Source organism: Cryptomeria japonica, chromosome 7 (assembly GCF_030272615.1).
Source record: "Cryptomeria japonica chromosome 7, Sugi_1.0, whole genome shotgun sequence".
In the NCBI taxonomy this organism is placed as follows: domain Eukaryota; kingdom Viridiplantae; phylum Streptophyta; class Pinopsida; order Cupressales; family Cupressaceae; genus Cryptomeria; species Cryptomeria japonica.
The window spans coordinates 552332053-552348113 of record NC_081411.1 but is presented as its reverse complement, the minus strand read 5'-3'; the positions used below and the strand labels follow the sequence as shown (position 1 = coordinate 552348113).

Genomic DNA, 16061 nt, shown 5'->3' with positions numbered 1-16061 from the left:
ACACATTTAATTTTTTAAATTAATATTTTAAATTATTGAAATATTAATCTCAAATCAAAATAACTGATTATAGACATATATAAATTTTATCCCATTAAAATATTTTTTGAAATGCAAAATAACCTCTTATCTACCTAGACTTATAAAATAAAAAAAATAAAAAAAATATTAAAAAGATAAAATCTTGAATAGATTTGTTGCGTCACGGAACTCTTTTAAAGTTTTCGCAAATAGAATTTCGATGGGAAGAGCTGATGAAGTGAATTGCGGAAACCCTAACCCTAAACCTAACATTCCGTTCCCCTCTATTTATTTTTCCATCCCGGATGAATCAGAGGAATTCTCTGCGTCGAGGAGCATAGGAGGGTAGATTTCGAAGGTAAAGCTCTCTAATTTTATTTTTTGTAGCAAATTTCTAATGTTGAATGATCCGTGCACAATTAAGCCGGTGCGTTGGAACGCTTAGGCGATGAGAATGGCACGGTTATGTGTACGGATAGTAAATTGGGTTACTGTCTGCTTGCTTTGATGGTCTCCCAAAGGCATCATGATATGGCAGGCCTGGATTAAACCCTACAGCATAAAGTTTTAACTTAGATTTGCTTCTTCATCTGGCCGCAGTCTTTCTTTACCAACGACTGTAGGCTCGTTCCCTTGAAGCTATACTAATTCTTCGCCTCGTTGCAATATTTGCATATTCAAATACTGAATCTGTGCGTATCTTTTGCATTTCAGTTTCGAGGCGATATATGCAAGTTTGTTTATTTTTGTTTATTTTTGTTTATGTTGAGTTAGTTGTTGAAAGAGATTTAGGGTGCGTCTAAGAAAATTTGTGCACATGATCTTTATTTACCTATGTATTTGACAGTAAATGCGCAGTTTGTGTTAGGAATAAGTTTGTCTCTAACGAGTGTTATAGAATGCTAGAGTGTGATTAGTCGTTATAGGCTTATTGGCGTTTGCATGTGGTTTAAAAACTGTAATCATTTTGGGTCTCCTTTAGATCATCGGAAAGTCGACGGATAAGAAGTCTTCATCTAGATTAAAAGCAAATTAGAAAAGGAACATGGTTGTACTGCCAGATTGTGTTTATTTTTAATTTATTGTACTGCCAGATTGTGTTTTATTGGAAAGTCCCTTAGACATTCGATGATTAACATATTTATATCTACTCGGAACTGGTTATACATAGCCATGAATGAAGACCTCTCAAGTTTTAGTCGTCCAAAATTGCGGTCCTTAGGCCCTTTTGGGCTAACCAAGTCTATACTTATAAAAATCCCAAACTAAAATTATAAACTCTTTTGTTTACTTCTATGCTTGATTTAGAGAAAACTTATTCCCCCCTTAAGTACAAATAAATGTCTTCGTTAGACTGAACTACTCCACCGTTATCTATGGTACAATTAACCGTCTGTTTGACAGAACTATTTTACCTTTATCGGAAGCTCATATCAGACCAGTCACTCTCATAGGCCATCATGTATACATTGCATTGATGAGGTCCGATGTGCATTGCATTGGTGGAGCTGAATTATCAAGTTTGGTACCCTCTTTTTAAAGACTAAATAACCTTATCCAAATTTAAACAATATGCTTTAATGCACCCTTGGGCCTGAATAACTTGTAACCTATGTCTGAAGACTAAACAATCTATTCAAACTTTCATAAACTATTATTAATGCATCAATGTATCTTAGGAGCTGAATAGCGGTTTGCTTTCTCCTAAGAAGTTTGGTATCTTCCACGTATCTTAAGACTAAACAGCCTGTAAAAATTTTAACTTCCCATTTAACTCTGCTATAAGTTTTTAAAATATTTCTTGCTTTTAGTTTTCAAATCTAATTGATTTCTCTAACATAGTGCATAGATACTTGACATTCCCTACTCTACCGGTTTTGGTTAGATATTACAGTACCAAAGCTGTATGAGCTTGTCAGAAAATTGATTTCTTTGACATAGTGTGCAGACGCTCGACACTCACAACCCGTTTTTGTTAGATGTTACAGTACCAAAACAGTATGAGCTCTTGAGAATGCTATGCATCTGCCACAAGGTGGTCAATAGAATGGAACTAATCAAATAAGCAAGAGAGAAAATTTAGCGAGATAGAAAACTACATATCGTGCAGCAAACCATAACGAGCATAGAGAAAACAGTATGACGGATGTGTAAAAATTAGGGTTTTTTGGGGAGGCAATAGCAGCAGACTAGAAGCATTGAGTAAATAATATCACGGCTGTGCCAGAGGTTATAATATGATGCTGAAATGTTGCGTGAAAGAGATCCAAGTTAAAATGTTTTGTGAAAGAGATTATAATAAAACTCTTAAATTGGTTTTTTAGCAGTAAAGCCAAACTTTTCTGCACAAAGTAGATATCAATGTGGGAATTTAAAATCTCGATGGCGGGCAAAGCTGTCGACACAGATTACAAGTTGAATATATAAAATGTGTTTTAGAACTCTTAGTGACCCATCACAAGAATCGTCAACAATGTCGTTTTAGCATGGTTTTCCAACAAATTGGACATTAAGAATTGTGATGTCAACAATCTATCGAGTTATAGTACCATGATAATTAATTTTAATTTTTTAAAGCTAATTGGAAAAGTATGGTGGAATGAAGAATCGGCTATTAAGCTTATTTGGTTATTTGGTAGTATTTTTTTTAAAGCTATTAGGAAGTATGCTGGATTGAAGAAATCAGATATCGGTCTAAGAGTGTATCGCTATTTGGAAGTATTTTTTTTAAAGCTATTTGGAAGTATTTGGAAGTATGCTGGATTGAAGAAATCAGATATTGGGCTTAGAGTATTTGAAATTGAAAGTATGGTGGAATGAAGAATTAGCTATTGGACTGAGAAGAAGGGTAAGCATAACATAATTGACCATTGAAACAGTACACAATTGATCACTGCATTATAGGCACATGGTTGGAAAAGCTTAGGATAAAGAAGGGATAGAAGTTTAATTCAGAACTTTAAATAAATTTACAATTTATCACTGTAATATAGGCATATAGTTGAAAAAGCTTGGGAACGGTGAGCCAAAATAAATTTTATCAAAATCAAAATTGGATAATCAAAAATTCAACTTCAAGGTTACATAAATGCATGGCATTTGAAAAAGTCTAAATTATTTGTCAAACAAATAATATTCTCTTTTGATGACTTTCAAATCTTGCATGTGGTATAGTGGTATGTTTGGGGACACGGTGGTGTTGATTCATTGCAGCGTATTTATGTCACAGCAAAGAGGTAAGTTGTGTGATGAGATGGGAGAAGGATATAAAAGGATCAAGTATTACCGAGAATATTGTGTGATGAGATTGTTAATGATAGGTGGAGTCGCAAATACAAAATTAAATTTTCAATATTTTTTCAGTTTTATCACCTTCGAGTTGTTTTAAATAATCTTTGAAGCTTCTAGATCTTTCCTCCCCCTTTCAGGCAATGTGCTCCATTAAAATTTTCAATATTTTTTCAGTTTTATCGCCTTCGAGTTGTTTTAGATCATCTTTTGAAGCTTCTAGATCTTTCCTCCCCCTTTCAAGGCAATGGGCTCCATTGCACTAGTTTGCAGCAATAGATGAGAGAAATGTGTGGCAATCTATTCATCGGTAAACCACTTGCACTTGTCTTGACGTGGATTGACGTGGATTCTTTTTTCGCTTGGACAACACGATACAAAGGAATTTGTGTGTCATGAAGATAAGAACATCAACAATTTGATCATTGTCCAATAGAGTGATGGTTTCTAGATTCAAATCGCCAATAGAGTGATGGTTTCTAGATTCAAATCGCCAACATGAATTGTATCATTTTTTCCTGGAAAATATGGATGAAGCAATTACACATTAAAAATTAAGGTGGATGCTTATGAATGGTGGAATATTTTTATTTGTTTGAGGACTTGATTATCTTTTTTATTCTCAAACCGCGGAGCATTTGGATCATTTTTTGACAAGTTATCGATTTTGATTTTTGAGAATTTTTTGGTATTTGAATGGGTTGGGACCTATTTGCTTTGGTGAATCCACCAGATCTTTTTTGTAGCTTACGGAGCTCGGAGCGTTGATTTCGATGTTCTTTGGCGTATGGCCGACCTTCCCTTTGATCTGCACTTCATCTTTTGGATTTTTTGGAAGAATTTCTTTGCCGAAGGTCTACCTTGTTGGTTTTACACGTTTGGTCTTGTTCTTTGACATTTGATTTTTTTGGGCCGATTGAATCTCTTTGGATCATATAAATCATTGTAATTGAGCATTAGAATGTAGATCATAGGAAATATAGAGCGTAGAAGGTAGATCAAAAGTTTTGAGGTTTTGGTTGTGACCTATTTTGTAATTGAGTATGTTTGTAGCAGACCAGTGAGCCTAATCTTGTATCTCGGATGTTACGGGTTGTTTGTAATTAGTTTTCATGATTTAATTCATTTTTTGCATTGTCTCCATCATATCTTTGTGTTTTCGTTGTGTTTACTCTTGTTGAGCGATTGGGAATGGTCTTTTTAGGTCCCTCATAATCGGTGATTGTACCAAAAATATTCTTCCTAATTGTTTGAGGATAGTGTACGATTTTAGAGGCCAGAGTTTCTTATGTGGCCTTTGAAGTCTTTTTTATGAAAATGAAGCTAGACCTTGTCACACTTGAAATTGATGTGGTGTGTGATGCTCATCATGGCAATGCTTATATTTTTTATTTGCTTGTTGCACTGTCTCATGGACATGTTGCAAATGACGAATTTTGTCAGTAAATTTGGAAGCGTTGTCTACTTCCTTCTCTACATATAATGATGGCTCACGTTCCATGGTTGAAAGAGATACACTTAGTAGAGCTAGAGGTTGGTATCCCAAACACACCTCAAAGGGACTATGTCTAGTAGTACCATGAATGACACGATTGTAACTATGTTGCACATATGGAAGATTGTCATCCAAAGTGTGAGGATGATGAGAGTGATACATACGAAGGATGTGGATAATCATGCGATTGACTACTTTGTCTGCCTTTTTGTTTGAGTGAAAGACTATGGACTTTGTGAGTTTTGTATCCATCATTGCCCAAAGTGTTGATCAAAACTTTCCAACAAATTTGTCATCTCTATTTGACATGATGCTCTGTGGTAAACCAAAATGGACCTAGACATGGATGAAGAACAACTTGGCGGTGTTTTTTGCATAATCTCTTTTCTTGTAGGCTACCATAATGGCCATCTTTGAAAACCTATCCATTGCTACATATACATAGTCATGGCCACATTTGGTAGTGGGTAAACCAAGCATGGAATCCATGGAGACAAACTGCCAAGGTTTATCAAGAGTAGGAAGGGGCATAAATAAATCCTTTCTTTTGATTTGCAGGCTTTGCAATTGCATAGGCCTATGACTAAATATAAGAAGAAACATCATGTTGCATCTTGGGCCAAAATAAATATCTTTGAAGCACAAGAGTTTTGCTAATGCCAAAATGTCTTGCAATGCGACTATATTGTGCCTCACATATTATCTTCTCTCTCTCTTTTGTAGGAACATGTATGACCCATATAGCAAAGGATGCCATTTTGCAGGTGCTTACCTTGTGTCTGAGTATATACTTCAAAAAATTAACTATCCATGACATACATACTAGGCCTAGTTGTTTCATGTCCACAAGAGTCCAATAATGATGCCATTTTGGGTCTACTCAAACAATCTACAACCTTGTTGCTGCTACCCTTTCTATGACGAATATTAATGTGAAATTGTTGTAAGTATGCTGACCACCTCTAATGTTTATCATTTTGCAACTTCCCTTGTGTTTGCAATAATTGCAAGAGTTTATGGTTTGTGTGAATGACAGTCTTTTTCCCTAGAATGCAATGCTTCCACTATTTATAGGCCTGCACGATCACATGCATCTCCTTGTCATATGTTAGATATTGTTGAATTGTATCATAAAATGTCTCACCATGATAGGCCATCGGATGACCATGCTGCATGAGGATTGCCCTGAGAGCATAATTTGATGTATTCATCATAATTTCAAAGGGTTGTAGATTTGGAAGTGCCAAGATTGGTGCCAAACATAACTCACTCTTCAATCCCAAGTACAAATCTGCGGTATAAATTTGCCAATCCCAAGAAGCTATGTGGCTCTGTGATATTCTTAGGAGAAGGCCAATCATTGATGATTTGAATCTTTGCAGGATCTACATGAACACCCTTGCTGTCCACAACATAACCCAAATATTGAATGCTCTCCAATCCAAAATAACATTTTTCTCTATTGGTATAGAGTTTGTGTTGTTACAATGTTGAGAGTACTTTGTTCATCCCATGTTTTACTAAAGACGAGTATGTCATCTAGGTAGACCACCACAAAAGAATCAATGAAGGGTATGAGAATATCATTCATCATCCTCGTGAAAGTGGCAAGGGCATTTGTTAGCCCAAAAGACATCACCAACCATTCAAACAACCTTTCTCTAGACTTGAAAGCAATTTTCCAAACATTTGCAAGATCAATTGGTACTTGGTGGTATTTGGACTTCAAATTAATTTTGGTGAAGAACTTAGCCCCATGAAATTGGTCTAGGAGATCATTAATTCGAGGAATTGGATATCTATTCTTCACAGTGATCTTGTTCAAAGCATGATAGTCAATGCATAGTCTCCATGTGCTATATTTCTTTTTAGCCAAAACAATTGGGCTGCCACAAGGAGATGCACTTGGTTGGATATGGCCCTTCTAAATCAGCCCCTCAATCTAGCATTTGATTTCATCATTTTCTAAAACTGATCTCCTATGCATTGGCCCATTTGGCAACAACGTCCCTAGAATAATGTCAATTGAATGCTTCAATTGGCGGTGCTTAGGAACCACTGTCGGTAAAGTAAAAGATATTCTGATATCTTGTTAATATTGAATTCATTTGTTTTTGTTGAATAGAGGGCTATTGTTCTAGTGTTGTTGATACCTATGATTTTCTTATCGCCTTTTGGCCATATCATTAGCAAGATAAAAACGTTAGTGTGGGCAATCAAACATCTACATTGTTTTGCACTAATTAAAGAAACATATTTTGCAGGACTTACCTCAGGAATCCAATACTTTTGTTCATTCACCTTGACAATAACATTGCGTGGCCTTGATTCATATACACCATGGCATTGATACATATATGGTTGTCCTAGGAGCACATCACATACGTCCAATGGTGCTACATCACAAACGACCTCATCTTTGAATGACTTGATGGAATATTATAAACAACATTGATTGTTTACTTGAATATCCCTTCTTTGACTCACCTAGCCCATGGAGTATGGTTGTGGATGAGGTTTTGTCTTTCAATTTCTTTATTGCTCCAACAAAGATTTGACTTCCACAGTCAACTATGAAGTGTAAGGCCTTGCCATTCACCCACATCTGTGAATGAAATAAATGCTTCTCATCTTCTCGATGTATGATTTTCACATTGGCAACGATGGCATAAGGATCTGCTTCAATAATTGTTTCACCACTTTTTTGTTCGAAGGGGTCCGTGGGCAACATGTCAGCCTCTTGCTCTACTTCATGTGTTTTCGTCATAATTTTTTTTGTAGTCCCGCAATCCTTTGTATTATGTCGAGAGCTTTTGTGGATATCACACCACATACCTGCGTCTTTAGGTGTTTTTTTTTGCTCTCATGCTCCATACTGGCGATTGAGAAAAAAACTTACTAATGGCAATTTGTTTTCCTACAAATTTGTTGCTATTCTTTCCCTTGAATTTATTATTTGCGAAGAAGTCTTTCTTCTCCTTTTGCTTGAACTTCTCAATTTTTGTAGCATACTTTTAAGTAGTCCCTAATGTTTCAATATTCAAGGACACCTCTGTTTGGATGTATCTATGCAGTCCGCTACGATATTTTAAAACTTGGTGCTTCTTCAAATCTTGGATACCAAGCTTTCTCAATAAAGCATGAAACTTATTAGTATAATCCTCTACATTTTGGTCGTTCTTGTCACAACAGTTGCCACTCCATATATTTTTCTTCATACGTGCCTTCGGGAAAATACTCTTCTTTGATGAATTCAACAAATTCGCCCCATGTAGGATCGTCATCTATTCTCTATATTCTTTGAGGTGATTTTGTTTTCCCATGATTGCTTCACGTTCACCTCGACTTTTAGGAGAGCAAAGGTTATCTTTTCAACATCCAAAAAGGTATTCACAGAAAAATACCTATCCAGTTTTGTTATCAATTCGTCCATAGTGTCTGCATCAATTTTACATTCAAAATTTGGAATGCCAAAATTTATTTGCACCTTGAAAGGAGTATGAGTACTGAATGGTTTTCCTCCATTCGATTGTTGGGGATTTTTGTAGAATTTAGGAGAATTGTCTCATCATTTCTTCTCTCTGTTTGTTCAAGGCTTCTTCCACCATGGCCTTAATGGGATTATCATTTGGGTCTGCCATCTTTGGCCAATTATGCCTCAAGGGAAGATAAATTGATGGATTATACGTCTCTAATCCCAACATTTGATAACCGGATCGTGTATGATGTGACATACAAGAGCGTACCAACTTTGGTCCCAATGATTTGAATTCAGTAAGGAACTCATTAACAATACAAGGTAAGTGGAAACCTACAAGTATTGCTCAACAGGATGTACAATAGCAAGAACTCGAAAATCCATAGTTGTATGCATCCAAAAGTTATATTATTTTACCCAAAATTGAGTTTTAAACATCAACATGGAATTCTAATAGTCTTTGGAATCCAATAGATTTGACATGAAGAGTGCAAAATAAAACAACAAATTAAAAATATAAAAAAAACTAGGAATATAGGTACCCCAACTTGGTGTGCCCATAACTTTCAGCTCATAACTCAAAATTTGAAACGACTTACATCGTTGGAAAGGTCTCAAAGAGAACTAATTTTAGTCCCTTATCACCATGGTCTTCGGCTTATCAAGTTAAAGGACTGACAACACTTTCGACCCCAAATTCTACTCCGAAGACTTTCAAAAATGCGATTTACTAAAATGTAGAAAATACTGAAAAATTAGATTTTTGGTATTTCTTAGTTTTATCACCTCCGACTTGTTCTGGATCACTATTGCGGAAGGTGTTCATTGAGCCACAACACCGGTATCGCACGAATGTGGATATTGTATCCATGGCGGTGGCCTGGGGGTTGGAGATTGGGAAGGAGGAGATTGATTGGGTCTTGAAGGCCTTGGAGACACTACTAGGGAAGGTGTTCATGGAGCGACAATACCACAAATGTGGATATTGTATCCATGGTGGTGGCACTAGTACATTCGAGTCAAAATTTCGACGGCAAATAGTCGGAATTCCGACGAAATTTCGTCGCATTACCGACAAAAAAAGCCGTCGAAAACTGTGTCGAAAGTTCCGACTTTCTTTGTGGTTGTTGCAATTCCGACATCACCTCCAACCTTTTCGATGACCGCCATGGATGCTCATACCTCGAAAGAATACTGTCACGATCTCGGCCTACCATCGGAATTTCGACACCAAAGGGTACGACGACCTCCAAGAGAGTTCCGACGAGGATGCTATGCATCCGACGACACTCTTCTGTCGGAATTTTACCTTTTTGTGTCGGAATTCCGACGGTAGGCCGATTTTTCGAGAAATTTTTTTTTATAGAAAAAGATTGACATTGGTATCTCTCTACTATCTCTCTTCTCTCTCCCCTCTCTAGGTCTCTTTCTCCATCCCTCTCTACTTCTCTTTCTCTACCCTCTCCAGGTCATTATCTCTTCCTCTTCCTCTCTCTCTCTCTCTCTCTCTCACCTCTATAGGTCATAGGTCTCACCTTCCATTCCTCCATCATTACCCATGTTTTCAAGTTGCAAGATATTTCCCAAAGTATTTGGTTGCTAGGGTTGATTTGCTAAAGTGTTGGAGTCGGAGTTAGATGAGACCTGCATGATTAAGCTGTATTAAGTGATCAAGTCACCAAGATCTCAATTGTAAACATGACTAGGTTCTAGGGTTTTATGGTAGCATAGGTCAAGATTGAGGTATGGTGGTCAAGAATTACCTTCCAATGACAAAAGACATCCAAATGATGAAGAATGAAGGCGATGAACTCATAGAAGTTTGGAGGAGATAATTTGACTAAGTTAAAATTTTGTTTAAGTCATGGTCATGATACTAGCTTGCTCATCAAGAGCAATTTGTGCGAATGAACCCTAGAAATGTGCCCATGCTAGAGAAGCAAGAATTTCAATAAAACCTAAGGCAATGCTAGTAAGGGGTCAAAATTAAAGAATTAGGGTACAAAAAACAAAATTTGGCTAAGTCGAGATGTTGCTCAAGGATGACATAAATCATCGAGTGTAAATCAATCATGAAACATAAGAATGGATAGGTCTTGACCCAAGCAACGTAAGTCCCCCTTGTGATTCCAACAGATATCGCATCACAATCATTGAGTCTATCTGCAATATAAAGTCAAGACCTGACTATTGGAATCTTGGAGATCCCATATGATCACGTAGTTTAGCACTTGGGAGGATTTTGTTCAAGCGAGGATAGACTACTTAGTATTTTATTTTGTGTTGCATAGTGCATAAAAAACACATCAACAGAAACCATTGAAAAGTTTGGTTAAAGCCTTCGAATCACAATCTCTACAAGAAGCTATCAAGAGTGCCCAGAATATGGAAACTTTAGTATCCAAGAACATAATTCATAAGGTACCACTTTTAGAGCAACCAAAGAAGCCTATCAAAGTAATATTTTATTTACCTTGGATATGTTTTATCCTAAGTGTGATATTCCACTATTAAAAAGCTTAATTAGGTAATATTTTTACTTAGGTAGAATAAGATAATGAGTTGCACATTCTCCTTCTTTGATTGAGATTCTACTTTTTCCTTGTCACAAATTTGGAAACTTGGATAAGCAATTTCTTTTTTTGGTTTTCTACCTCTTCATGATCCTCATGGATTTGGAATCTTGGAAGCTATATATTGTAGGTTTTTCCTCAATTAACATATCAAATGAAACTATTGTGAGCTTTCTTATCTTAATATACCAAGGGCTTAAGTTTGGGGACGACAGGGGGATGACGAAGGGGGCGGGGTGGGATGCAAATATATATACAACTTCAAAAATTAATTATAAAAGGATGTGTATAGAATAAGTATAACAACTGTAAATAAAACTTTGCCACACTATGCAAATTTTACAATAAACATTCAAAATATGTCAATGATTGCAGAAAGAAGGTTTTGTAGAAAAGTGGCTAATAATTAAAGCCTGATGAAAGCATAAATCCATTATTGTACATTATGAAATGTCATCATGCAAACAAACTGTTATTTGATCTGAGACAACGAGTTAATTTTGCATATAGTATATATGATAGAAATAAAGCTAATACAAGTGCAATGCTTATGCTGTACAAAAACCAGTTGAAGAAATTTGATATCAGCTTTCTCTCATTTCCATCATTCTCATCGAATTGTTCTACCCCATGAATAGGCAAAGAGCCCTTAATGCCTCCAACACCAAGAGCCATGACATACAGATCAGTGTAGAGTATTATAGTTTGTCCACCTTCCACCTGCATGCAAATCCCAGCTTTGTATACACTTCCCATGTCACATGCCGGAGGCTTTAGTGAAGGAAAATGTGCTTGTACTATTAATAACACCCAACCCTGCATATTTCATGAACATCAGAATCTAAACAAGTCGGGAAGAATTTTTATAAACTCTGGAAATAACGGTATTGCAAGTTGAATTCCACTGTCATTTCTGAGCATAAAACAATAGGTTCTATGTTATCACATTCTTTTATTTGTTCAGGGCTGATTAATTACAACAAAAACATAGGTTCTATATGATCCTAGTTTTCTATTGTACAAAACAAATTGCTTATAGTTGTTTAATTTCCTGGTCCTTAGAGCTTAGTTTACATATTTGCATGCTAGCGGGAAAGGTTTAAACATGGGATGTCAGATGGCTGTTCGCTCAAATTATTGAAATTATTCGTCTTATAAGTGAAATCCAGTGTTTGCTTTTGGATAGTTCTGTAATGACGTTAGTAAATTATTTGATTGCTTTGAAGGGTTCCTCTAGAGACGAGGAGTTCCGTTGGTTTGTTTGCCAACTTTGCCTATTCATAACAATGTGCAAAAGTTATGTCTGTGCTTAGCACTGATACTGTTCTAATATTATATAACCTCCTGCTGGTCACTCCCTTCTTTTGCATTCCTTTGATCACAAGGAGTGAGCGTTCTTCTATCTCTAGTCCCCTAATGCCAAAGTGGAGGGCTAAAGCTTAATAATGCAAAGGGCTTTACATTCACTATCCATAATGAGTCCTCCACTTCCTGCAATACCTGGGTTGTCCTTTGGAGCAATGCCAAAATTGAATTTGAATCTGCCTTTCTGTTGTGGAACACATTTTCTATAGGCTTCTACCATGGATCCATTTATTAGGGGAATTAATGATCTTAGGATTTGAATGTCTATCCTATGATTTGGACAGGATTTAAGACTTTTAACTATCGAATGCTTGGCAAGAGGTCAAGGCATTTTAGTTACAGTGTTTCTCAGGCTTCTCTCTCGAGAGTTTTACCTTACATGTTTGTGTGCTTTTGTTAAGATATCAGTGGTAGTAAGTAGCGTAGTATAAGAATTTGTAGGCCGACGAGGTTTCTTGAGATAAGAAAGAATTGACCTCGTAAGAACACACTAACATAGAAGGACAAGCAAATGTCTACATCTAATCTTTGTTATTAAAAAGGCATGATAGAAACTATCATTAAACTTGACTAAAAGATTGAATCAAACTAAAATGAATTAACATGGAAAAGGTGGGGTAAGATAATAATCTGAAGAGAATAGTATGCATAGTTAAGGCTTTGACCATGTCAATGTTAAAAAAAAAATTCATAAAATTCATAATAATGGTTTCAACTAAAAAAACAACCACGAACCATAATCGTCTTCGGTATGTCTCTGTATTTTGTTGACAATCAGACATAACAGACAAAGTCACAAAAGCAAAACCGAGCTTCTTCTATTTGCAAGGAACTTTGCTGTCTGCAACCATTCTTTATTTAAAGAACATTAAAAGGTAAGTATAATAACACACAGTACTAAAATTAAGTTTTTGAGTCTATTTTGAAGATGTCAACCAAATTGAGAAACATGTAAATTATAGATCACAAATTCAACGTTTTTCTGAATGCTTACAGAGAACAAAAGCTGCAGCAAGGATTCCGCCATGTTTGGATTTATCTACATGTTTGTTTCTTCAGTCCACATATTCCTCTAGCTGGTATGCTTCACCTCGTTCAGATTTTTATCAATAAAACATTTTCATCAAGATAAACCTTGCAATCATGTTAGACAAGTATTGAAAGTATAATTCATAGAGCAACCATTTCAACTAGGTTTAGATAGCATATATTCATAACTATTTCAATTTTATGTGAACTACACAATATCTATAATGCATAATTGGAGTTAAACCATAATAGGGCTTGGATGAGAAACATGATAGGGCACCTGAAGCTGTCCACATGCTAAGCCCAAGAGCGGATATACCATCCCTCTTGGCCCCATGTGGCAGTCCGCCATCCATATGAGGTGGTGTGCTTAGTGGGTAAACTTGTACCTTCCCTCCCTATCCATGCTACCTTATCCACCCTTCTATGATTGAGACCCCTTTAATCACAATGGTAGAGGTTGATGGGGAAACCACAATAGGGTGTCCTGAGCATCCCTCCCTTCTAAGCCCAAGGGCAGGATACACCTTTGCCCCCCTTGGCCCACATGTGGCAGACACATCAGTCATCCACCATGGGTAGTGTACTTAGAAGAGGACCTCGTCATAGTTTCCCCTCCTTGTATTCCCCTATTAACCCCCTCATGATTGATTGCAGCAATTTAAGAATCAGATATTCAATATTATTTCTCATATCCAATGTAGGGGAGGTTATGTATAAGTATAATATTGCATTGCATATTATTATCTATGTCTATATAAGAATAATTAATCATAAGAGTACTATTATGCTGCATACCACAAATGGAGTAAGATTATTATTGCCTGCAGTAAACAATAATTTCATATCTGATCTGTTTGCCTGATTGCTGATATATATATTAGGAGTTGATTTGCTCTTATGAGTGCTGATGCTGATTGAACTACTTTCCTTGATGCAGATGTAATTATCCTTGATGTCCTGTCTGTTAATGCATGATAGCTTCGGTAAGATAAAACTTATTATAAGAAAGAATAGATAATCAACTTATTGATAAGAAAGAATAAGTGAGTCAACCTCAACACTATGAAGTTTATTTCCATGACATGTTATGAATATATAAACATTTCCAGTACCTTGCTTGAAGTCTGTACAATGTAAACTTTTATGAGCATCAATCTTGTGCAATCATGTTGCACAGTAGTGCTTTAAATACATAATTTAATCTCATAAATTAAGAAACAAAACATTAAAGTTTAAAAAAGTGCAGCGATTGTGTTACCTCAAATGTTGATAAAATCCTGGAGTTTGAGGGAATTCTTAACTTAATAGTAAAGATAACCTGTGAACATTGAAACCATAATATTTGTTAGTTACAAATTCAATTTTCTATCTTAAAACAAAATAAAATACCAAGAGATTTTCCAGTTGGAACAGAGTTTTCAAGCTCGAGTTGGAAGATTCGCAAAGATAATAATGTTGTGAAATCTTCAAACCATAGAAATCAATTTTACAAAGCACTCACAAAAAAATTAAAAAACCGAGCAACATAGACGAAAAGATCAGAGCTGAAAGCTGGAACATGGGGACAAAGTATCTTTAAGAACACCATTAAAGTAGATAAGTACGGTGCTTAACATGGGCAATCCTCCCACATGAATAGTCAGAATGTGCAGATGATTTAACTTTTAACTTTTCCACAGAAAGATACATTGTTTTGTTTATATAACAGTAACCTAGATTTAACCCAAATCACGGATTTATATTTTCCTCCATCTAACCTATTCTTTTTCTTTTTTTTCTCTAAATTGAAGAACGCTGAGAAAAACTGAATGTCAAAGACATAATAGTTGCCCAGGAAGACATTAATAAAATCGTAGAACCAGTGGCTTTATGTAATAGATGAAAACATGAGAAAAGATGTGGATCCCAGTGATCTCAGCTATATTTACTTATGCTTAAATGAATGTCCATTCCCTGTTCCAAAGGTTCCCATTTTGGCACAGGTGGGGAGGATGCTGGCAAAGGTTGTAAAATTTTTCAGCAAGTCCAGATTTTGCATATCCAACGATCATCGCAGTCCATGAGACATATTTCTTGGAGGAATTTTGTCAAACAGTTCACGTACCCTGTCTCTGCTTCCACATGTTGCATACATGTCTGCCCATTGAAATTTGAACATTAACAATGGTGGTAGAGTTTTGGAACTTTGGGAACAAACTAAGAATAAGTATAAGAATTGCAGATGAAACTTTGGCATACTAAGTGTTTAAACTAGTCAACATAAAAAAAATGGAAACGATTGCATTAACAGTAAGAATGGTGGGTAGAGGTTTGGGGTCAATGGGTAGTGCCCCTTGTGGGGGGTTTGGGGCAGAGCCCCCATCAAGATTAGGGGGCATTGCCAAACCTTTAATACGGATGACATTTTCACATTAATTTCACCATTTTTGTTTAGAATTGGAGTTTCTAATTGGGGGCCATGGGAGACTCATAGGCATCCTCAAGATGGTCAAGAGACTCCTTGGAGTCCCTAGGACGTCCCTAAGTGGTGCGGCAAGGGGATGTTTCCCCTAAGTATTGCATCCTGAAAAAATAGGGATTTTGGAGGGAGGGAAGGGGTCCCCATGTTTGAATGGTTTCAAAAGATTCTAAGTTTTTTTTTAATCTTGTCATAACAAAATATACTCCTCTTGCATCCTTGGATCATTTGAAAATTGAAAACAATTTGACAAGAAAAAACTAATTTCTAAAGTTTAGACTTAGTTTTCTTTTTTTATCCAAGTCACTACAACATTTCAATGATCAAAGTAGCTTTTTTTTTGTGGTTTCA

At 36.1% G+C, this 16061-nt stretch overlaps 1 long non-coding RNA gene across 1 annotated transcript; it reads left to right on the top strand.

The window, feature by feature from the left end:
* Positions 1-228: 228 nt before the first annotated feature.
* On the top strand, positions 229-7456 carry LOC131031158 (uncharacterized). The gene is made up of 2 exons (XR_009102983.2): positions 229-379; positions 7069-7456. It is a non-coding gene; the product is annotated as an uncharacterized LOC131031158 (long non-coding RNA).
* Positions 7457-16061: the final 8605 nt, after the last annotated feature.